Genomic DNA, 27,113 nt, shown 5'->3' with positions numbered 1-27,113 from the left:
AAAGTGGACAAAAAATTTAATCAATGTTTACTTTTTCCAGAAACTTTAGCAATAAAATAAACTGCCCTATAATTTTATAAATTTTTTAAAAATAAACCATAAACAAGATTATTCTGTAAATTATAAGGCATCTGGTTAGTATCCTTGTCCTTAAGGTACAACTTTATCTCACAATATAAATTAAAATAAATGTCCTGAAGATAAAACTCATCCATTAAAAGCTCGGTAACTAACGTAATAAAACTTAAAATTTCTTTCAACGGACCAAAAACAATTGCCGTAAAAGTACTTTATAAACAAACAAGTATTTGCTTATACTGCAGTGAATAAATTAAGCATGCATAATTCAAACATTATGCTGGCAGTGTTGTGTTGAAGTGACAGGTAAGCCTGTACTGTAAGTTTTAACCAGAAAGACGACGGTGTCGTCTGTGTCTATGCCGTGGAAGTGTCACAGGCATCAATGGGGGCTCCGGTATGTGATGGTGATGGTACATGGGTAGAATAGTGTTGTACTGTATATCCATCGATGGACGTGAACCGCGTGCACGCCAAGATAAGAAGTAAAGTCTTTGGCTCTTCCTCCTCCTATACCTTCGATGGGATGTAATGCTCTTACTGGACAGAAGATAAGAGAAAGAGGAAAAAGAGATGCGAATCCTGGTTAGGCATAGCAAATAATAGTAGTCTTGGATCGGCGAAAGAACTTTTCTTTTCACTCAAACCGTACCTCGATATCGATCTTCCGTCTTTGTCTTATCCCATTGGAATTCACTTGCGCTTTTATTTATACTTTCAGCTCTTCCTTCCCCTCTTTCCTTTCTTCTTTTCCATCTTTATTTATTCTTCTTTTCTTTCACGTTCTTTGTTTATTTTTTCCCTTCAATTCTCTTCAATTCTCTTCAATTCGAAGCAGGTTCGTACGTCAATGGATGGAAAAAAAATTTTTTTCTTTAATAAAACGAAGAGAAAAAGTGAAGAATATAAAGAATGCAGTTCTTTTCATTCACGTGATAAAACGCTGGTTCATCAATCATATGTTTAAATTTAAATCGTCTCAATTAATCACGTTGAAAGTTATTTATATTTAATCGAGAAAATATTTCATTTCATTAAAGGTGATTGGGAGTAATGATTGAATGAATAATCAATTACTGTACTTAAACTTTTAGCTTGAGCTTATATTGTCTCTGTGTTTGACTAGGATGTAGCGTTGTACATATAAATGTAATCTCAAAATCGATCGATTGTACAATCAATAATGTAATTCAATAATATTTAAATGAAATTCCAAAGTGCTGTCGGCTTTGGAGTTTTAATCCATGGATTGCAAGACAGAGAGAGTCCTCCAGCTGTTGAATTATGCGGGGGTCGTGAGTGCGGATACCCGAGCAATAGAGAATCCATGGAATTTCAAGGTCCAACTTGTCGCAACTGACCCTCGAGGGCTATGCTTCGGGTATCGATCGATCGATCGTACTTACTAACTTCCCAATTAACTAAAGTCTTTGGGCGAGAAAATTTAACTATTTTATTTTTCTTCTAGATTATTTTTTAGAATAAATACATTTTAACATGATGTAGTAAACACAAATTTGAAAATGTCGTTCAATTGTGTCAACATCAGGTTGTTTTATCATACTCAAATCAGAAAAAAACTCAGTAAAAAATTCCGCTTCTAAAAATTAGAAAAAAAAAAAAAAAAAAAAATTATAACAGTAAATTTTTTTTAATGTGAAAAAAAAGGAAATTTATCGGCATATTTAATATCTGTTTTAACTGTTAATAAAACAGTTCTTAATCTCGAGTTAATTTCACCTCGGAGCTGAGTGATGCAAAAGATTATTCTCAGATGCAACAGGATTAAGTCCTGTAACAGTAACACGACTAGTCCCACAAATACTACAAGCTTGTCCTACCTGCTACAGGAATAACTTTATTATTTACTAAATAAGTTGCAAACTAATACCGACTTATAGCAATTATAAATATGAAACTTTTATTATTTTTAATAAACAACAATAATTGTAATCCAGGGAGATAATATTAGCATATACTATTAAAAACGTGAGGTTATAAATAATAATAATGATAATATTTACACCCTTTGACATAAAATAAAATAAATTTAGTAAATTTAGCATGTCCTTTGGTTATATAGTATATGTAGGATCACTCCCGCATTAATAAGAAACGATCGGCTAGATCATGCAAGCATGCAGAAGATAATCCCACGAGGCTTCGAGTCGCATACAGGCATGAATCTCTGTTATCTACATATAGAAGAATTTGTCTGCACTTGCGCCACAAGGACGCAACCTCGCGAACGGAGAGAAATGCAGTGCATACGCTCTTGATCATTTTATTTTTTATTTTGTTCTGTAAGAATTTATTTTTCGTTGTTTCTCTTACACATATAAAGTAATGCATGTACATGCAAAAGTATTGGTATTATATGAGGGCATGAGTGCATGAGTCGTGGTCAAGAGCATCAGCCATTAAAATAAAATAAACTAAAAAGTATACGTCCCGCGTCCCGCTTGTTAGATAATATAATCCGACGTGATTGTTATATACGATCACTCCAGAGATATTATATTTTATACTTGTATTGGTCTTGGTCCTATTCTTATAATATCTCTCAGACATAATGTACATTATTACAAGTATAACGTCTTTGTGATTCTTTAAGTTATCTACCTTGATTACTCTCTAGCTAAATGATTTATGAATATAGCTTCGACTTTTTAACCATTTAAAATAATGGCTTTTAATCAACACTATTTGTGTATTCCAAACGATTCCTATCAAGTTTGTTACTTTTTGAAATATTAACCGTGTGTATAAGCACTAATCCTGTACTAAAACATCATTGTTACAGAAATTGTTCAAGGATAATTTGTATAGTTTCATTGATTTGATTTTTTGAGTTTTCATTTAATTTTAATTGCTTTAAACTGATAATAGATGTTAGGAATAATGTGATACTAAGTAGGGTTATAGTTATTGAATTTATAAATAATCGTAGAGAAAATTTATAGAAAGGAGTAAAGTGAAAAAGCAACCTGCTGAGTGGAAGTTTTTGGTTCATTGAAAAAATAATCTTAACAGCATGAACCAGGAATTAAACTCAGATCATTTGGTTACTCTCTTATTTAAATTATTCGAGATATTACCTGTACTATAGTTCAAATGTTAAAACTAATATAAAAATTAAATGAAATCGAAGTATTACCATAAATCACAATATTACAATCAATTTTTATTAGTGGAAATGTCAAAATTTTTTTCAAGAAATTTGACTTTCAATTTATATTGACCTTTTTTACAGAAAATTATATTTTGAATTCTCTTTAGCTTACAAAATTCAAATACAAAAAATTTGTAAAAGTTTAAGTAAAAAATTTTCAATATTTTGAACTTCTCAAAAATGAAAATATCGAAAAGAAATTTATTTTACATCGAAAGACTGCTCTTTTAACCACAGAATAAAAAACAAAGCAAATCGTTTAAGAGACATCGACTCATTGCAGTTACGATTTTTTTCCTCGTAACGTTTATTATTACAACTATTTATTTATAAAATTACAGGAGTTTGCTCGAGCAAAGTAATAGACAGACAAATGAGCTCTTAAATTGAGGATAAAAACTCATCGTCCAGTAAATATAAAGGTACAAGATACGGGTGTTTCGGTAAATCACATCGACATAAACACATATAAAGATAAATACACTATACTAGCATAATAATATACATGGACACTTTATTCTGGTAGAGTACGTGAAAGCGAAATTCAGGAATTGGCTGACTAATATGGGTTCTTGAAGCACAGCCAGTAGATCACAAGTATAAACGTGCGAGCAATCGACTTAAGTGTTGGCTCGCACGCGATAAATCTCAATTATCGATCCTTTTTCTCCTGTGGCACTGATCGGAGTACAGTTTACAGTACACTATACCCAACCCGTACCGGTACGTAGTATGTAAACGAATGGATTATAAGCTCCGCAAATAAACCAATAAGAGCAAGCACAGAGTAAAGAGTAAAAGAGACGGAGACGGAGACGCGAATTAAATGACCGATTGGGTTTCAGAAATCCTCTGTACAATGTACAATGTACAGTGTATATTTACAGCGATAGAACGAAATAAAAGTAAAGCAAAGGGCCATGTTATATAGTCGTTTCTGTACGGTCAATCGTGCGGGCCATAAGTCTATGCTCTCCACCTTCTTCCTTATTCTTATTTTTACTTTTTATTTATAATACGCGAATTACAACGAAATAGCAACAGCGAACGAACGTTACGTCCAGAATACTCACTTGTATTGCAGTCGGGTACTTTCTTTGGTGACCTACTGAGGTGAAGAGAATTATCGAGAAGTTGCTCGAGAACACGTAAGATTATTCCGTTCTGCGTTTAACATTTTGCATTATATATTATATATTATATATTACATATTACATATTACATATATTGTAATCGTTGAGAAAAATAGTAAATTATTTTTAGCAAATAGTTACCCCAACGTGTCGGATTTTTAAAGTGAAGCAATTTTGCAGCCGCTATTTACTTTATTTATTCAACCTTTACTTTGCTGCTATTCTATTCTATAGTGCGATAACTTTTTTTTTAAAGGCCCTAGACACGTAAAACCCTGACGACGACGACTGATGAGAGTTAACGAGTAGTTTAAGTGTGACAATTGAAATGCTGTTACGATCACTAATGATCTGGTAAAAAAATGTGAAAGTGGTGACGAATGCATCGTTAACTTTTCAAGTTCAAGTTAACTTGATGAATCATAAATTCTCGGCTCATGAGTTTTAAGCTCCCAAAGGTTGGAGGTATATGAGTTTTACTATTTTTTCAGCCGGAAAGTTTTTAACGAAATAAAATTACTAAAATTTAGATTATTGTGTTACGTTACATTGACGCAATAATTTTTTTTTTTTTTAGTTTTATGTCAAAAATTAAAAAGAAAATTTTTTATTTTATCGTTATATTTTTATTCGAATTAAGGAACGATTGAAAAATCATTTAAAAAAAATTTTTACACTTTTTTTTAGATGTGTGTAAAATTGTTTAAAAATATAGCATCCCATCGGACATATAGTTCAGTAAACATTTCTTAGACCTAAAAATAATCAGAATGATCTTACTTAAGTATTATATCATTTAATCTTCTTTAGCAGTCAACATAACAGTGCAGTGTAGTAAATCAAGTGTACCTTTGAGTCAGACTGCAGATCAAGAGATTTGCAGTAATGGTAACTTTAGCATTGGATTGAATTAAAACGGATGGGTTAGAGATAATAGAGACACAATTTGGGTAGAGAAAGGACATTAGTTTGGAAATCAAGTATCAGATCCACGTGGGTGGATTAGTGGTGCTTACTGGTAACTTTTGTAAGTGCGTCGGAGAATCACGTGGGTAATAAGGAACAAGTAGGTGGGTCAGCACACCGTTGAGGTCGATAGTGGGCAGCGGTCGGTGAACTCCCTCAGTTGCTCGCTGATTCATCACTGAGAGTGAAAATGGAATTTCTGACCCGGAAAAATCACTACTTGCATTTAGTGAACCACACATACTCACCGACAATATCACCGTATTAACAATTGTGTTAATACAACGTATACCAAACGTTATAGTTATATTATATTACATTATTGCATTAAATTGAATGTGAATTCTACGTCTCTGCTCAGTACTAATGAAAAAATAGTATTTATGTGTAGGCAGTGTTGAAATATAAATCCAATTTATTCTTGTAAAAAACAAAGTGAATAGAAATGGAAAGGTTTTAAAAATTATTTTTTCTCGACGGGCTTTATTTATTTTTACAAATAATTAGATTTTTTTTTTTATTATAATGAAATTCTTAGCGACATTATTAATGAACTAAATAACTAAGCCGTTTAATTTATTCATGATAATGATAAATCAATTGTCTCTAGTTGAATAAATAAAACATTAAAATTCAATTGAATAATAAATCTATTTTAGCTAACATGGATTTTATTAGTTTATAAATATACAATGAGTACAGTTAAATATATTTTAGTAACTTTATTATAAATTTATTGCATAATAATATCTAGTTTTTACACACTGGACTCGATAATAACCACGTTGGTTTTTACGTAACGCACCTTCACCACATAAGAAGTACTACACGGTAATCCTTATCCTGTTTATACTAGAGAACATATCCAATAATCGTTTACGTTAATATGTGGGTAAGTAGATTGAGGTGTGGGTTGTCAATTTGATCAACTTTCATACCAATAAACAATTTCGTCATACTTAAACAATATTATGTTTCCAATATTTTGACTTTTTTTTTATCTATAAGTCGATATTGATACCGACTTTTCTTAATCGCTTTATTTTATCGTTTTACATAAAACTATAACTTGTTTTTAGGCCTATTAACCTCAAACCCTGTACTATGTAAATCATACAATGTTCTATTATATACATTTTAATCTACTAGCTAAAGGACTAAAGGTCTGGATGTTGAGAAAAATTTAGTATCTTGTTCGAATAATAGTAATTACAATTATTATGTGCAAGTGTAAAGTTCGATACACGAGGTGTTATCTGAATGAACCAATTCACACGTGTGTATAATAATCATTTGTCTGTAGTATGTTATCTAAAACACATTTTTTATAGAAAAAACGTCAAATCGCGGTCGAAAATGGTTTAGAAATCAATATAAAAATTTTATATTAGTTACTATTGTGATAAAAAAAAAAATTCTCAAATACTCCTACATCATATAGTTGATTAAAATTCTTTAAATAGATCATTAACTTTTTCTTTTGCAAGAGTAAAGTTCCAAACATATTCCAATACCGTTTTTGCTTTACTATCACATTCTGAACGTTGGGACTTAATTAATATCGTTCTTCCAGCAAAATTAAAATCAATGCCACCAAAAACGTCTACTAATTTAGTCGTACAAAATTTCGTATCATTAAAACCGAGTTTCGTGATATATTAATAGAACTAGTTATCAGCAGTAGAAACTTTTTTTCATATCAGATAAAAATAAATGAAACAAAAAAAAAAAAATTGATGAATTGGGTTAAATTAATTTATATTTGATGATCCTTCATAAATAATAACAAGTTAAAAGCAAGGTGTTTTCATAATACAACACAATGTTAAAATATATTTTATTAAATTACATTTGGTATTAAATAAAACCCAGCAAGTCCGCGCATTTCAACGCGATATTTTGCTGCACCGTTCCCATGCCCATTAATCTGCAATTTCAGACGTCAGAGTTTTAGAACACGCAATCTAGAGAATCCAGCTGAATATTAAGATTATAAGTTTCTCACGAAAACTAGTCAAAAATATTATTTTATATCATCCTTGACCTGCTTATCTATTTTTTATTAATTATATAGAGTCCTCTAATACTTCTAATACTAAATCATAATAAACTCAACAAAAATTCTTTAAATTCTTTAAATAAAAAAAAAATAAAAATTAATTTTTATTTTTGAAATTAACGTCATTAAGTTTTTAATTAATTCATTAATTTTATTTTTATATTTCATTGTATTGCGATAAAATCTTGTAACTTTCTTCAATTGTAGAATTTTATAACATATATATTGTAGTAATAGTAATAATTACATCCATATATCTTAATTGTATCATCTTACGTCATTTTATTCTATTTCTCTGTATTACATTTTAACATTATATGATTTATTAATTTTTCCCTCTGCCTTTTGTCTCAACTAAAATATCTTACGGGTGTGAGAAAATTTTTTTCTTCATCTTCCTGGGCCTCTTATTCCTCCGAGGCACGCGACTCTCCTTTATCACTTATCTTTTTTTCTTTTTCCAACTCTTAACCCCACTTATGTCGTACATACATATCATCCCTTGAGTATTTGAGATACGAAACTGGTAATGTTAATTAGAATCACGACAAAGAATTAAAATGACTGTTACATTGCAATGTTGTCGGCATCGTTTGGAGAAAATGTTGGAAACAGTCTCAGACAAATAACTGTCACTCTTGTGTTTATTCTTTGTTTATAAGTCTTATTACTTTCCATCTCTCTTTACTTCAATACCGCATACCTTCATCTCATTATTATAATTACAACCATTAACGCCTACATCATTCAATATATGCCCGTAATCTTAAACATTCTTGTGGATTATCATTAAAATAAATCGCCCAACTCATTATGCGTTTTCTCGTAATAAAACAAAAATATATTAAATTTTTTTTTTTTTTTTTTTTTAACTATATACGTATATCGCTATTAAAATCTCATGATCTGGTCACGTGCCATTAATCATTTTAATAACAATCGTTAACTTTCAGGAAATATTTTTCTAAATTTATTTTTTATTTTTAAATTATTTATATTAAATTTCACTTTTATCTAAATCTCAATAATTATTATATATTTCTAAATGCTTTTAATCAATCAAAAAAAATTTTTTTTTAAAACTACAACTTATAATAAAGTACAAAAATTTTTATCAGAAAAATTTGTCATCTGAAATTTGTTAAACTTGCTCAATTTTCATAATTTTTTTTTAATATAAATTTAACTGAAAATTTTAACATAAGTAACTTCAAGAAATTTAATACTCCAAAAAATCATGATAATTTAAAAATAAAGTCTAAATTTCTCTGACAGAATAACAAATTTTTTTACATTTTTAAAACAAAAAAAATCCTCAAGTAAAATTTATTTAATTAAATTATGTAAGTCTAAATTAAATAGAAATAAAAAAAAACTAAAAAGTACTACTAACAATTAATGCTCGAAAGTAGAACAGAATGCATATTTTTATTTCATCAAATTAATGAATCATAAAAAAGTTCCTTACAGTTAGCGAATTTTAAATAACCTAGTTCTTGAAACAGAAAACTTAATTCCAACAATAGTAGACGAAATTTTTCAATTACTCCTTAAATTTAAAAACTGTAATAAGATGAAAATAAAAAAAAAATACGAATAAATTAGATTTTATTATGAATCAATAAAGGCAGTATTCAACTATTCTTTATAAGGATGTAATTAGATGACATAAAGTGTATTACTATTAGTATTTGTTAACCTTCATCTTGTAAGACTAAAATAGACAACTAGTATGCAAGGTATTCAAGAGTTAAGTCGTCTTGGCAGACTTCACCCATCTCATTTAAAATGTCAAGTGCATCTGCAACTGCTACGTAGGCAGCTGAAATACAATTGATACTTTTATTATTTTCTCTTTTATTTCTTTACTATGTTACTATTACTATATTTAAACAGTTCAGTCTAATGTATACGTGCGCTGTAGACTTTATTTTTATTTCCGTGTATTACATTTCATTTATATTCATATTATTAATATAAATAATAAATATGAATATTCATAACTTTGTAGCAAAGTATAAAAAATTAAATAGAGTAAAAAATATTAAAAGCAACTATTAATGCAATATCTTGTAATTGGGTTGTAATTCTCTTAAAGAAAGTTATACTCTAGATTATAGTTAGTAAAACATTAAGTACGAGTTTTAATTAAAAATAATTATATTTAAGCTGGTGCATAAATTCAATAATAAAGTACACACGAGGGAGTAGTTAGCTGAGTATTAATATAACTACTAGCTAAAGGTAGAACAAGAATTAAATGAAATGATGATCATACACATATACAAATAAAGTTGTGTAGTTAATTAATTTTATAATCTATAACCTGACCGAAAAGAATCTTAGAGTTAGCATGAATCTCACGGTGGCTTATGAGAATACGACACCAACTTGCATCGCGTTTGCATTCCGCTAGTCTTATCTTATTGTCATATGACACTGCAGTATCGTTAGAAATATTCTTCTTCTATCTTGTTGATATCAACTGCTTATAATTCTTTCCCATAGCCCACAACTTCTACACTATCTTATTTTTTCCTAACTATAACTGTTTTATTTTATGAAATTTGAATTTTATCGGTCATTTATCTATTGCGCTAAAAAAAAACCATTGATTTAAGAGAAATATTTTCAATTCGATAAAATTGTTTCTAAAAGATCCTTAAGTTTTAATTCAAGAATTTCTTCTCATGAAACTCGTTTTCTCAGCTTAAAAATTTTACAACTTTGATCGAAAAAATTATATTATTCATCGAAAAATAAAATTCTTTTAGATTAAGAATAATTTTGTTTTTCTTTAAGAATTTTATGTAAAAGCTTTTGATGAATTATTTTTTCTTTTCATTCAAAGAGTTTTATATTCTCTATTCAAGAGTAAATTTCTTGGATCAAGTATTTTTTTTTTTGTATAGTGGCTTTGAGAAATATCTAGTTGATTAACTTTAAGCTTATAATATACTACTGTATATTATTAAAGTAGGGTGTTAAATACAAAATTACGTTGTATTATATTATATTATATTATGTAAGCCGTGTAATTTAAAAGCGTGCATAGATGGGATAGTATAACAAATATAATAATATAAAGTGAATTTAAACTGTCTCGTGACCTCTTTTAACACCAGACTTTTTAAAACCAATTAGTTTAAAGCTAATATGGCTTCGAACCGCTAGCCAGCATAACTAGACTATTTTATTTTTAACACTTTTTATATATTAGTTAGCTTTAAATATAATTACAAATGTAAATAAAAATATCAATATATAGAGATCGGCATTTAATACGGGTATTTTTTTTTTGTTGAATAATTAAACAAGTATTCAGTATTTAGATACTTGATTCATGTTTTTATAGTAAACTGAGTACTTTCTATTTCTAAACTATTTTTATCTACGTTATTGGCCTTTGAAAAATGTTTTGAAAAAAAAAAAAATTGACAAGCACAGAATTTTGATAAAATTTTATATGTTAAATTTATAAGGTAATTTATTTTTCATCGGAAAATTATTAGCAGCAAAATACTAACACCAGAAAATCTTTAATTGTTCTCTTAACGTTTTATCCCACAAAACTTTCTATATAATTATTAGCTACACGGAAAAAAAATTATATGAAAAATTACAATAGTAATATCGTAATCCACGACTATACTTTTAGTATCTTGATTTTTACGATGCTGCCGTCTACAGAATACAATTTGAATTATTGAAAATTACGATGTTATTTAGTAAATTTTTTTTCTGTAAGAGCAAGTAAATAAGGACGCATACTATACTATATGTTTTAATAAAAGAAAGACAGAGTCCAGTAGTTTGCGGCGCCACCACCAAAAGATGACCAATTACTGTATGGAGGGTCTTATTATGTGACTGAACATAAAATTTAGATGTTCCTCTGATAGCGTGAGGGGATAAACCTTGGACTTGTGGCGGAGAGGTCTCCGGGTTCGATTCCTCGGTGATGCAGAATTATTTTTTTCGGTAACCTAAGCTTCTTTTTAATTTAAGTGATAGAAATTTACGATACTGCATCGTAAAAATTACGATGTTTGAGCTTAGGTCCGGCATTACAATATTCTATACTAAAAATTACGATGTTTTTACCGTAATTTTTCATACAGTTTTCTTTCCGTGTATTATTTATTCAACCGTAAAATAAAATAATCGTAATCCAAGTGGCAAAATATTTCACAGCAATCACTTATATAGAGACACTAGCAGTATCTCGCGTCAAATACACGCACGCTCAACATGTGTTAAAATAATCTGTGTAATATATAAAAAAAAAAATTCAATAATAACTTGGAACGTTTTTATCCAAAAATTGGAGATCACGTGTCTCAAGTAGACGCTCTCATTTTCTATTTAATAATAAACCCAATATATTACATTTTACCACTATCAATAATAAGTTTTGACAATGTGTCACTTTCTATCCGTAAAGTAGCCGCCGTTTATTATTTTTCCATGAAATTTATGTTAATCGATTGGACTGGACATAAGCTCGCAGTAGATTGCATAAGTCGAGGGAGCGTCGTCTCAAATATTTATCTAGAATGAATTATTTTTATATTTATATTGAACATAAGATCGAAGTTACTTTTTTCGTCATTCTATACCGATAATATAATAGTTTATGCATATAAATTGAATCCATTTCGATCACAGTATCGATAATAAATACATTAGATAAAACGAATATATTATCACATGATTAAATATTCAAAGTTGGTCAATTAACCAGAACATTTAAGTTATTTCTTCTTCTATCTATTAAATCAGGTTTTATATACTCCAAAGTTACTGAAAAATTATTTTATTAAGTTCTTGTTTTATTCTTAGAAGCAATTTGCCAAGCATAAATACTCCAAGTATATTTTTAAGTCTTTGTCTAATTTTTCATTTTACAGCTTAATATATTTAAGTTAAGCCGCTATACATTTCATTTAAACGGACATTTTACCACCACAAAAAAAAAACTCGAGACTGTGTTTCATCTGTGCTACACATTCTCTACTATACAACACTTCCGTTATGCAAGTACTCAAAAATATGAATTCTATTTTTTTCTGTACTCTACTTACTTTCATATACCAACTCACTCACTTTCTTCCTTTCTTTTTTTTGTTTATTTTCTTTTTTTCCGTATAGTAGTATTTTTTGTCCACGATGATTTTACACTTTCGTAACATGCTGAACTGAGTAGGTGCAAGCTACGAATTTTACACCGGATGTGAGTTTTTTTAAAATTTATTTTTTTATTTTTTTTTTTTTTTTTTTTTGTCTCTACTCGTAAGAAACTTAAGACTCCTGTAAAGTCTCGAATTTCGCCAAAATTACACATTAAGTATCAAAAAAGTACAATTTTTCTACCGCTCCTCATTCATCACAGTTAACATAATTGCAGTAATAATATTGGCTGTTTTTGCAGTATTACGATTTGTGACACGTTTTGCTGAGAAACTAATCTCAAGACACTTAAACTTTTATTTTAACCACTTTGAAAATCGAGTAGTAAGTACCGGTTAAATACGTACCAAAAATATTGGGCCTTAAAAATTTTGCGTGCTTCTTTTAAAAATTATTGATAGTTTATGACTTGAAAAATATACCATTTTTTTTTTATTACTGAAACTAACTGTTAGAATCATTGAACTATATTTTTCTATCTAACTATTTTACAAACACGAAAAGCGTGTATTTATATTATATCATAACTTAGCACTTAATAATGTAGACGCCCACCCACTATTTGGCTCTATGTTTTATTCATTTAACTCCAGATTTTTAGTACAGATGTGATGTAAGAATTCGTATCAATTTATTTGATGATCAACAAAATAATAAATTGAGATCAAAAGTATTACTTTGATTCAGGAATAGAGCCAATAAGAGAATTTTTTCACGTGTTAATAAATTTAATGACAGCAAAAAAGATCTCAGATTACATTGATTCACATGATTATTATAATAAATTTTATTATATTATTAAATCACTAGTTAATGATAATTTTGCCCTTTAATAATTTATCTCAATTTCACTAACGAGATATGTGACTGTATTTGCATAGAACAATTATAATTTATCTGTTGTGAAGCAGTTGCCAGTCTAACATAGAATCGCAACTGGTATAAACGGATTATGAAATTAGACGTCGTGTGTTCGTGTATTATTAACCAGCTTAGCTGAAAACATGATAATGAAAGGAAGAAATTCAAGAGATTATAGGATCCGCACATAATACCTCGTATTAATTGATGTTTATTTTTAAACAATCGAGATTCAAATTTATTGTTTGTAATCGTTAGAAAAATTTTACTTTCTAAAAGTTTTTTTTATAATTAACTACAAATAACACACTTGGATGCTTCGCTGAGAGCCGATCACATGAATGTGTTATCGATATATTATTTTATGTACAGCTTCTCATCCATGTTAAGCGTATGGAAAAAGCGAAACATTTATAAAACTTGACATACATAATATAATATTTATTTATATTTCAATATAAAAGTTACCATTAAAAACATTTCATAATAAATGAAATGTTTTTCTAATATCATACAAAATGATTTATTTTGCAATTGTTTTTATAGTAAATTACTGTTTATATTAATACTATTAAAGTTGAATTTGAAATCAAATTTAATAATTTTTGAAAATAAAATTTAATTTTCAAAAATTCGATTTAATTTTTTATTGGTAGTTTTACAAAAGTTTATACTAAAAAATGATCAAAAATTACAGTACAAATTTTCCGAATTATTTTTACAGTATGTTTTAATTTATAATTTAATTTTGTTCCAGATGGTGCAAAACTGATTGTTGATAGACGCAAAATCAAGAGACGGAGTTCCTTTTATAAATATGGTAAGTCAATTACATAAATTTATTGATAATGGAGCTACTATTTAAAATTTAGATTGTCATTGAGATTGTCACTTGGACATAGTTGACGTGGATATAATTTGTATATTCAAAATGCAAGTCCTAAGAGGAATTTAATTCTCGGCGCGTCCCGACCTCTCGATCTTTATTCGTGACACGAGGGCGAGGAACCGTGGTGCTCGCGAGAAGTACAGAGAGTCCTCTTGATCTCAAGACAAAAGCTCTCCCTTTCGCGCTTCCTCTTTACAACGAGCTCGACGCTTGCCTACTAAGGCAGTTATGTGGTTGCTTAGTGACCCGGAAGACACGTTTCCCAAGCCTAACCACGACAGCTAAGGATCTCTTGTACTCTTCAATGCTTTGCGTTGTTATAACCGACTTCCTTTTTCCTTATTTATCTGGAATTATTTATGAAAATCGTGTTATTTTTAATGCTAATATTTTATTATGTGCTGAAGGCCAGTGCTAGATTGAAGGGGTTTTTTTTTAAATGTTTACAATGCGTGTGAAAGGTTTAAATCCGTGAGAAATACTTTTTTTATTCCGTTACCAACTTCTACAATAATTTACACTGTAATTAATTTTCGGACTAAATGTGGAGGGGACGATTTTTAATAGATCCAAAATCTTTACGATTTAAATCTGAAATAATTTTTTATCATAACTATTATGAAACATTTAAACTAATTTATTCTGCTAAAAGAGTAACACTAACTATATATTTAAAGGATTTCTGGTTAAAAATAGATTCAAAAATCATCAGTCTAAGAAAAGAACTACTTTTTAACATTTCGAGATTCGTAAAGATCTTTATTAAACTATAAAGTTACGAGCTCGTAAATTTCTAGCGTTCCATTCAGTAAGTTAACAGCGTTTTCAAACGGTACAAAGTCACGCAGACTTATAGGGTAAGGTCCAGGCAAACGACGGTAAGAACGATTGATGTAATCTCCGGCCTATTATTTCCCTTGTTTAATATTTTTTTTACACTCAGTTATTTTTTCGATTATATTTACTTTGAGCTTCATCTCTGGCAGTATATATTTTTATTTTTTTCGTCCATCTTCTATAGTTTTCTGAGCCTCAAGTCGTACGACACGCAGTCACGCAATACCGGGATTCTCTCACATTTCAAAAATTATTCATCTTCATAAACTATATAATTAAATTGAAAAACTTGTCTTGCGATTAACAGCAGCATGTCCCCATCGATTAGCTACTTCACCACTCCATGATAGATGTCACTAACAGTGGTCGCTCTCGCAAGCTCTGGGGTAAAAAAAAACTAACAGACTTTGCAATGTAAATTACTCGGGGTCACGAAACTAGAAGTTAACCTCCTGTTATGTCCAGAAGGCTTTTATCCATATTAATTAGTTTTCATTGCTAATACTAATTTTTATTTTTCTTTCAACACTTAATTCTCGCTTTGCAGATGCTTCTAATTGGCTTTTTTTTATTTTTTCATAATTTTTTCATAAAATATTTTATATGAATACGTAACTTTTCTCTCGAAAATACTGCTTGTCTTTTCATTTCATCAAATCTTATGAATAATGTGTTGAATGAATGGAAAATGGAATGATAAAATAAGGATTGAAGATTTGACACATAAAAGATAGCATTGATGGACCTACCACTGCGTAACAAAGTGCGAAAGTCAAACGCATTGCCGCAGTCTTTAGTCTCGTTTCTCTGATCAATGTGGAGACATCTCAAAGACTCTCTAACTGACTTGACTTGACTAGATGACACCGAGGTATCTGATCACGCAACCATCCTCAGCATAGTGGAGTACAGTACGTAGTATCCGCGCGTGACTCTCAAGAGAATACAAATTGCTTGTAGCAGTCCCTCTACTCATTCCAATGACATCCACTGTCAGCTGACCTGTGCCAAGATATATTGTCTGTTCTTTGGTTTTCAATCTTACATCCTGCCCTATCCCTCTTTTTTCTTTTTTCTTTTTTTTTTTTTTATCAGATTTTTACTTAGCTCCGCTTGATTTATTCAAATTGTTACGTTTGAGAGGAAATTGTCGATATTTCTCGCATAAATGTGCTAGTAATTTATTTAATAAATGTAAATGGTCATTTACTAAACTATGTTTAATTTAGTATGATGATACGTAGGCAGATATTTATGTCAAGACTTGAATCTTAAAGATAACGATAGAACTCGCCCACGTTATACCAAGAATAGAAATAGATTCAACGTACTCAAATTCTCATTCGCATTTCACCGTACAATTCTGATTTGATCTAGTATGGATGTACATATGCATAACATCCACAATATGTCTAAGTATATGTATGTATATGTATGCATATGTATGCATAAAAGGAGATTTAGCCTTGAGATCGAAGATCTGCATCTGTAGATCTTGATAATGCTCGTCGAGGTGGCCGACAAATATTTGCACGCCTTCACTCTATCGTGTCATCATTTTACCATCTCAATTGAACGCGATTACACATCCATATTACAACGACTGAATATTATGTACGCGTATTCACTAAACTGGTGATTCTATATACTTATGCTTTATCTTTTATGTTAGAGCTATGGAAAATATGTTAATAAATTTTTCGAAGGATGTAAAACGTTTTTAAGGTCACTTTTATGGCTGTATATTTAATCTTCTTTCATGTAAGTCGAATATTTCACCAGTATTTTATAAAAGTATTGAGTACTTTTTTTTAATAGTTATTAAAATTGTGTACACAATATCATTTGATGCAGTACTTTCACATGAAATGTTACCAAACAGTAGTCTCTATATTATTACACAGAGTGTGCATAAAAAATCCAATCGTCATACATCAATACTAAGTTGTAATTAATGAAAGATTTTGATCTACAAGACACAAATTTTGACAACTTGATTATAATTTATCTTCAAAGTTGAATAAAGTTTAAAAATAATTGACACAACACATTTGGATCGTGATTATAATTTTTATTTAACGAGTTTTTGTTGCAGATAATTTTTATAGCTAATTTTATCAAGTAGACTGTTATTATTAAAACTTTTAACGATAACGTGTATTTAATCTTCTTGACAAGTTATGAGTTTATAACAGTTGATTGAAATGATTAATTTGTTTTAAATCACACTTGAAATGAAAAAAAAAAAAAAAAAAAAAAAAAAATTAAACAAAAAAAAAAAAAATTAAACAAAATAAAAATAAAATTAAACTTTGATTAAATTATAGTTAGCATAAAATAAATGAGGATAGAAAAATATAAAGACAGTGTTTGAAGATTTGCATTATCATATATTTAATAAATGATTATTAATTATCAATAAGTAACGATAACTAGAGGTTTAAAAAATAAAATAAATTTGAGTTTATTATTTTTTAGCTTCGGCATTTAAATAAAACTAATGTAGGCATAAAGATACTTAAAGAGTATAAGATATGAGTACGATAAAAGAAATTAAAAAGAAACGATTGCATATATTTATATATACATATACTCAGGTCATTCGATCCATCATCATCATTACTTTTCTCATGAATAATGAGATATTCATTTCTCTTGTGTACGTGTCTCTCGTCTCTCACTCTAACCCTGTCTCGCTGGCTTTCTTTCATCTTGTGCCTGAGGGGATTTGCCGGCAACGCATGTAAAATCGAGCGTATATGGATATTTTGTGAACGCAAAACGATCAAGAAAGAGAGAGTGATGACGATCGAGAGTAAAAATAATAAAATAAGGTGCTGGTGGGTAAAGATGAAATAAGCTGAAGGAGAAAGAGGGTAGTGGTGGTAGTGATGCTCCATAAAATTATTCTCGGGGAGATTTCGTTCCCTCGGGTCTATACCGTAGTTGGTACCAGCAACCAACAGAAGAAACCGGTCCCTTATAATTACAGGGTCCATAGTATCCATCAGCATCAGGAGGTCGTGAACAGAACGCAAGGGTAATACACCCCGGGCATGTCTATCTTTGTCTCGTTCACTCTGTCTCGCAAACTCTGTCTTGATAAAGAGTATTACGACCACCAGAGACGTCTCGATCAACTACGTCCTAATCATCCATCTTGTCGATATATTAAATTGTTTTTTTTTCCTTTATTTTAATTTTTTCGGCTGTGGGTCTGAAACTTGAAACGATTGGAGTCCATTTGAGCTGCTACTGCTTCTTTTTATTCCAAAACTTGCTTTAATCGAAGTGAAATGCTTAAATTAAATTTAAGTGCTTAATGCAATTAAATTCAGAGGCACAGTAGCGATTTGCTCCAACTTAAAGTTTAAATATATGTTATTCATCATTATCGAACGATATTTTGGTCAAGTGAAGGTCTTCCAATGTAATTGAACAGAAGGAGAAATTTTTGAAAGTTTGAGTACAATTTTTTAATATAATTTAAAATCAAGCAAAAAATTGTTTATTTTATAATCAAGAGCTCATTTAAGCATTTGAGATACGAATAATAAATATAAGTACAATACAGCATAAATATCAGCAGAAGTAAAAGGACTCCTGTGTCGTATGACAATAATTCTTATCGTTAACAATAATATTTGTCTCATAAATTCTGATAAATTACAGCCTTGAAGATTTATTTTATTGATATATCGTCTTCATCATCATTCCAATAGTATTTATTATTCAATGTAATAGTAGTCGATAGTAATTGTTAGAATATATTTGTTTCAGGATATACAATGTAGTCACAATACTTTGCTATATTGTTTAAACTCTTGATAATAAAATAAACTATTTTCTAATTGATCACATCTGTTAGTTTTTTCTACACCATATATTACAGAATTGAACACTATAAAATATTTCCCATGACAATAATTTAAGCATCAAATTCGCAGCATGTAGCGCTTAATAATTTAGCTCAGTAACATGCTCTTGTCGCTTCTATACTACACAGGACTAGTCTTGTAGCAGGAAAAATTTTTTTGACGGATAATACTTTCTATCATTTATGTTATGTATCAGTTGATACTGATAATATTTAAATTTATATTTGAAAAAAAAAAATAAAATCTCTATGGGGATTATATCTAGCTTTGAATAATATAAATACGTATTAAAATAACTATTGAATTTTGATAGTAAACTTTGCAAATCATTAATCAAATAGAGATTATAAGTTTTAAATGGGTAATACTTAAAATATAAATCAAATACTGTATATTAAACGTCGATAAATCGAGATTTCACGCGATTCGCAATCGAGTTATTCCTTGTGCTGGCGGTATGCTTATTATCGATATCATAAATCTCGTCCACCCAGTTTAAGTTCTTGCCCGAACTAGACATACCGGTACTACTATTGTAAAATTTCTAAATTCCATTGTATTATAAAAATAATAACAACAACAACAACAAACACATTGTAACAACTACTTTACCAGTACACTCTACTTACTCAGACTCTACCAGGAGTGCCTTAAAAGATAACTAAACCAACACCCTCTTATTCTTATTTCTCCCACTTTCTCTATATGCATATTTGCTATTTGCTCTTACTAACTATCTCACAGTTGTTTTCCTATTGTTTTTTTTTTTTTTTTGCTTTACCGGTATGTAAATACTTCGATGTATAATCTAACACGGTAAATTTACTAATATAAAATAAATTCATTAAAGGATAATGAATTTTCAATTATAAGGCTTCTGAATTTTTTTTAAATTTTAACATAAAAATGACAACTTTTAAAGCAATGTTTTATGTTTAATTAACATGTACCTGATATTGAAGAGTATGTTAATACCTACATGCGGAATAAAATACATGAATTCATATTTTAAAATAATAAATTATCACGTGTAGAGTTTATCGGCTTTGCTCGATTCGATGGAAGCATATATCAGGGAATACGAGCAAGAATTTTGCATAAATACATGTGTGAACAGGTAAAGTGAGTTAGATATTTCCTTCAGCTTCATCTTCATCATCCCAGGCCGATCGTAAAGTAGAACAATGTCAACAATTTGTAATTTTAATTTGCATAAATAAAATCAAGAATCTTTACTGTGTCGATAAATTTTGCTGGAAATACCTTAAATTATTCTTCAATTTATGGGAGTATATGCGGTTGAATATTTTTAAAATGTTTGGGCATTTTGCTATTTACGAGATTGTTTAGTACTCTCGTTATTAATTCAACGAAAATTATCTGAAAATTTACTGATAAACCATGTTTGACACTTCATATAGATTTTTTTTATAAAATTTAATTTACACATTGATAACGTTAATTTACAAGTAAACACTCGGGACTAAATATCACTGCAACAAAATATTTGAATATATAAATATTAATCTTTTTAAGATAATGGTTTTAAAACTTCAATAATTATTAATCTATTGTCACGTTTAAATGACCGCAGACAAAATCCGTAAAAAAAAGGCACAGCACGATAACTAGCTTATGTGTTGGTCTATTATTGAATAAACACACACAAAATCTGTGATAAAAGGACAAATTTAGATATTTTTTTTCAAATTTATTGTTTTGAATTGCTTTATTAAAAAATTTAATACAACATTAAATTTTCTTGCTACACGTTAAAAAAAAAATTCGTAAATTTTTGTGGCTAAGAATTAATCATTTGCACTAAAAATTTTACAAAAATCTTGGAAATTGGATACAACGATAAACTGAAATAAAAAGAGCAAATCATACATAATTTATTCAGTATCCCCGTTTTATCCAATTCTTTTCTACTATACATGCACGTTAAAAAAAAAAAAAAAAAAAAAAAAAGCTATAAAAGAATAATAGCCGAGTAAAAGAGGAAAATTTGCTGGAGATTATGGACTCAGTACGGCCAAATTTTGGGATTCTTTTTCATGAGGCTCTAATTTTAACACCGCAAATTAAAAGGTGTTGATCCACCGACACGGTTATTTTTTTTTTTTTTCCACCAACTATAATAACTGTTTTTATCTCAGCCCACATGTGATGCAGGATAAAAAAATTGTTTTAAACTTTAAAAATGGTTTCTTATTGATGACAATGCTTTATAGTTTTATTAATAAATTCGATGCGCATTGAAGAAGATATGTAATCATATAAGTAGTTACATCTTTCTCTGGAAAGGACACTTTATCTTGTTTCCATTTTGTATGGGGAAAGTCACGGTTCTTTTATAACTGATGACTTATGCTTATGATATAAGACATTTGTATAAACAGTATTCTTCTGAAAGTAATATCTTCATGTAATATAAATAGAAAGACTTTCATTTTGTAGTAAATAATTACGCGGAACACTTGCGCATCAGATGAGTACTTACCTTAATATGAAATAAGAAAAAAAAAAATGTTATTTATTAATATAAGTAATATTTTAATTACATAAAATGAAATTTATCTTAGTTAATTAACTTCTCTCTTTAATTAATTAATCTACCTAGCAATTAACTAGAAACATTTTCTCGCTTCATCGACAATCTCATCTAATGATACTGCATATATTTTAATTAATGGATTGCATACAATTAAATAATTGAGCCGTTTTTAATTTTTTAACTAATTGTAGAGAATAATAGCAATGACAATAATTATTATTATTTTTCTGTTAAAAATCAAATGAGGCCATTTATGGACATGTCAAAAAATGAGTATGTGAACACATCAGGCTTGTCAGACATTTTTTTTTATCAGTAAATTTATTTACAGTCTCAAAAATTTTTTTAAAGTGCAGAATTATTTACAAAAAAATTATTTTTTTTACAAGTTAAAAATTTAAGTCTTGTAAAAAAAAATATTAATTTTTTCAAGTTGAGTTTGTTTTTTTTTAATCAATTTCATTTAAATTAAAAATGGATGAATTTATCGATAATAATATAAAGACAGTTTTATGAATACTAAACAAAATAACTAAGAAAGCAATAAAGTCATACATTAGAACATAATTCATTTGAATAATTAAAATCACAGTGTAGAAATAAATAGACCAACTTTAACCAAATTACTCAAAGTAATAAATTAATTATTTAATGTGTAATTATAAATTACTTGAAAAAGTAGTATATTTATCTATCAGAAAAATAATTACAATAATTTATCAGGCATAATAGAAAATGAATAGTTATTCAGGATAGTAATTTGAATAAATTTTTTCTAAAAATGAGAATGCATGTGTATAAATTAACGCGGTTGGAACAATATACCGCGTATGAATTGAGTAACATTAAATGTGTGTTTTAAACGGGTGAAAAAGTTTTCAGTTGATTAAGCGATTTGAAATTTATTACATACTAATGTATATATATGATCAGTACGCGAAAAACTTTCTCCGTAGCGTGCGTACATGCGTATTCACGTTCATTCGGGTGCAAGTTTAACGTAGTGGGTTTGTGGACATGTACTGTAGGTCAGTTACTGTTACTGTTACCGTCGGCTATTACCGGTTATCCGCGGGCAACGGTCCTGGTATGCAAGACGCGATCTCATGGAATTTTCTCCGTCTCTCCTTTACTACAAACAAGTACCCCCAGCTGACGTAATTTATCGTAATTTATTGGGAATCAACACTCAAAGATCTGTCATGTTTTAGTTAATTAACTCATTTGTTAAATTATTTTTAAGTTATACTTACGACTATTTAATCATTTAAATTGATATCATTTTTTATGGAAAAAATTACTGTTTATTTTATTTATGTTAACAAATTATTTTACTCTAGTTATAGACCTCAAAAAATATTTTTTCGATAAATGTAAATCGGTAGATTATTAATAAAAATAAATTTATTTTTAAAATTAATTTATTGTTAAAATAAATTTATTTTTTAAACAAATTAAATTACATATTAATTTAAAAAATGCGGCACACTTAAAGTCGATAACGTCTTGAAGTGACGTTACCAACTAATTATAAGAAAAAAAATTTCTAAATTAAATTTTTCCCGTGTAGATGAACATTAAGATGTGAATGCTTGTAAATTTAATAAAAGCCATAAACAGTGAATATGGTTAATTCAAAATTAGATTTCGACGAGATCAAATAAAAGATAACATAGATTTAAGAACTTGAATGTCATGTGGAGATGTTGCGAAACCAGTAATAATCATAAACGTGATATAATCGAATCAATTGGTTTGAGATTTAATAACTTTTTAGTTAGTCAGTGAATAAATGAGCGAGATAGGTTCTTTTTTATATGAGATGGAATTATCACTTAATATATAATCCTATAGACACATAAATGGATCTATTTTATGAATGTATGAAAATGAATATTCTTAGAATTTCTCATATAAAGTTAATTTGGAATAAAGCGTATTAGTGTTAGTCTGTGATCTGTGAGAAAATGTAATATGAAAGATTTCAACATGACCCGGTAAATAATTATAAGTTAGTTACTGTTCATAGGAGATCTCTTGAGGTAATTGAAGCACCTGTAACGGTATATCTTCGGGGCAACGCCTTAGATGATAGTGTAAGCGTAATATCTTTAATAAAGATTCCGAGCTTGTATAATATTTATCGTATTTACTTTTAAATCTCTTCACTTTTTTCGAGTCGTCGCTTTAATAATAATGTGCTGATGATTGATAAGTCGTATTTGCGGCAAATAATTATATTTTTTTTATCTGCAAATTAGTTTAGAGAAAAAAAACACAGCGGTGAAATTGACTTCCTGAGAAATGTAATAGGTAATAATGGAGTAATTTTTATGCCATTTCCTTTTTCTTTGTCAATTAACATGTTATTAAAAATTTAGTGTAAGGTGAGATGACAATAAAATATCGTGGCTTTATTTTTTCACATTAAAAATAGCTCTGAACAATTTTTATCTCAAAAATAAATCAAAAAAAAAAAAAAAAAAAAAAAATTTAATAAGTCGATTTTTGAAAAAATTTCTGCTTTAAAATAAAAGAACCATTTTTTTCTTGGGTAAAAAAATTAAGAAAAATTCAGAGAAACATTTTCAATTGAGTAGAAAAATTAGTTTTTTAATTTTTTAAAAATATCAGGCAAAAAAATTTTTTTAACCATGCCAAATTTTATTTTACGTAATAATCAATCAATCAATTATATTAAAATCAAAAGACACTAATATTAATCTTAAAGAAGACGACGGGGATTCCCAACTGATTAATATCAGTACTCCCTTACTCTCATTTATAATTTATAAACATATTTAAATAAATCTATTCATATTTTAATTCACTCTCTAACTTTCTCCCCATTTGATCTACTTGAAAATAAATAATACGAAAAAAGTTGATCACGTGAACATTGAAAAAAAATGCATATGTATATATGAGTTATTCTTTGTCTCATTGGAAATACCTGCGGTGATAAACACTGAGGAATGATATCTATACACCAGCCAGGTATTGTGTGCATTCTTGGTGGCTCGACGTTCGTGACATAATCGTGCCACGTAGTACATTATTATTCCTGCCCTGGGGGTAAAATGCTACTGTAGTATAGCAGCCACATCGCACAGGAAAAGCTAACCACGGATGATCGACAGCACGGAAATTAGATTTAGGTAAATGGACTTCCATAATAACTCAACACTACCACTGCCACATTACTATAAATCATTATTAATATTTATTAATATTTAAAAAAAATTAAAATTAAAATTAAAAATACTAGCTATTTATTAATATTACCATTATTATAATTAAAATAAATGTGAATAATAACTGGAAAATAAGGTATGTCAAGAAACTAAAACTTGTGACTAAAAAACAATAGTTATTACAGCGAGAAAAAAATTAACAGCAAAAATAGTACTCTGTAGAATTAAAATATGTAGAGCAGGAAATATTCTCGGTGTGTCAATTACCAGCTGACCTGCTTCCCTCGCGTCTGAGCATTAACCTCTTCTCTGAATCTAAATCTCCATATTTTTTATGCTCCACCCAAACTTAAGTCTACTAAAAAAATAAGTAACGAGTGATAGTTCTGATCTATATTCACTTGAGTATACATCTTTTTAAATTTTACTTAGTTCTAGAGTCGGTAAATATTCAAATAAAAATCATATATTTTCTCTCAACTCATTTTTCATATATATGATTTTATTTTCTGTCTATATAACTCAAAATATTCAGTGGATTGAGGTCGCGAAATATGTCACCAAGAAATCAGGTCGAAGATTCAATATATAATCTTATACTTTACTATATGTATATCATACTACCCTTTTTCCCGATAAACACCGACAGTTGACGATCTCAAGCGATTGATTTTTAAGTGTTCACTTTTATCCGGATTAAATTTACAGAGAATGTGGTATAAAGTAAATCTATACAGAATGATACTCTTATCAACTTAGGAACAATCGTTTCAAATTAAGAGATGATTACATTCGAAATTTTAAATGTTCAGAATTTTTTACTTAGAGTTAAATTAATTTTTTTTCTTTAGAATAAAATAATTAAATTTTTTTGAGTCGATAATTTTTTTAATTTTTGTGTAACTTTACTATTTTATCCAGAATTTAAAATTCAAACCGCGAAAAAAAATTTAATTTGAGCAGTGAATATTTCACAAATGTAACAATTACCTTCCGTGTACATTAATGCAATAAAATCAAAATCATTATAAATGTACGCATCATTTCCATGCATAAAAAGTTGGAATATTCAGTGAAGACAAGTGTAAGTGAAGCTGTAAAAATATTAGAATATCAAATACCAAACCAGAGCCATATCAGTACAGTGTAGAGTAAAAATGACATGAAGTCGCGACTTGCAACTAGCGTGACATGTTTGAATGAATCGACATAAGCCATAGCTTCTTACTCTCTTTTCTGCATATGTATATTTGTATGTATGTGTATAAAATAGAAATAAATATTTACTTGACGGTCTATAAGTATCATCAGCAGCAGTCTTCGGTCGGTAACCCGGAAACAACGTCGTATAACAACTCGGTATCACGAAGGTGGAAAAAGAAGACCCTTCGGGGTGGCGATATCTCGCTAGGGAACTCCGTGGCCGGTCATCAACCATCGGGCGTTGTTGTGAACACCGCGTTGGTGTACTGACCCACCATTATACTACTAGATGTAATTGAAACTGCAAACCTCCAGGACATACACAATCATATTCTTTTATTTATTTTGCGTCTATTATTTATATATAATAAGTGTAATAGTTCACATATATCGACCATAAGTGTTTTAACAAGAATAATAATTTATTAAAAACCAAAAAGTCAAATCAATCATTTCAAAATAACAATTATATGAAAAATTTTTAAATTCTCCATAAACCGTAATTCATTATTTTTATAATTGTGATAAGACAATTTATTATTTAATAAGTCAGCTGGTTGGCAATAGGAAAGATAATGAAAATAAAAACTAAAAAAACTAATTATTTTTCAGCATCTGTCCTTTTATTATTCTGTGTCAATTTACCGTGTTATTGCGTACATAAAGTTTATGCGTGTTGGTGCTTACGTATAGGACTGTGATTACTTTGATCGACGCTAACAACGATAACGCTGCAACGGGTACGTGTGTAAATATTAGCTGCCCGCAAATCCACAAGACTCACTAACCACCTTTCTCCTTTTATTTTTGCTATCGGCACAAACATTTATCTCTATCTTTAATTAAACGAAGACAACATGTCATTTAATGCTATTTTTATAAATTACATTTCAATATTTTAAAATCACATCATTCTTATTTTCAGGCTTAACTGTTTCTTTTTTTTTTTTTTTTTTTTTTTTTTTTTTTTAACCGATTAAAACCGTATATATGACTTTATAATTTTCATCCACGTGTTATTTGTTTAAATAATTTATTTTATTTAATATGAAAGTAACCGAAAAAATTAAAATCAAAGTTTGCTTATATTTAAACA

At 28.8% G+C, this 27,113-nt stretch overlaps 1 protein-coding gene across 5 annotated transcripts in view; it reads left to right on the top strand.

Annotated features, from left to right (window-relative positions):
• The first annotated feature begins 11,367 nt into the window (after positions 1-11,367).
• Prosap (SH3 and multiple ankyrin repeat domains prosap) overlaps positions 11,368-27,113 on the top strand; it is a 79,234-nt gene continuing 63,488 nt past the window's right edge. For 2 of the 5 annotated variants that reach the window (XM_074253580.1, XM_074253576.1), the window contains exon 1: positions 14,217-14,279. The gene's annotated coding sequence lies outside the window, so the exon portion shown is untranslated. Of the gene's footprint in view, positions 11,390-14,216; positions 14,280-27,113 lie in introns of those variants that run through there. The other 3 variants (XM_074253578.1, XM_074253575.1, XM_074253579.1) reach the window with 3 other exon arrangements.

This window comes from Cotesia typhae, unplaced genomic scaffold, assembly GCF_013202065.1.
Source record: "Cotesia typhae breed Kobodo isofemale line unplaced genomic scaffold, CoteBio_Ctyphae scaffold_13, whole genome shotgun sequence".
NCBI classification, from domain to species: domain Eukaryota; kingdom Metazoa; phylum Arthropoda; class Insecta; order Hymenoptera; family Braconidae; genus Cotesia; species Cotesia typhae.
The sequence above is the reverse complement of the archived record's forward strand: the minus strand, read 5'-3'. Positions and strand labels throughout refer to the sequence as shown.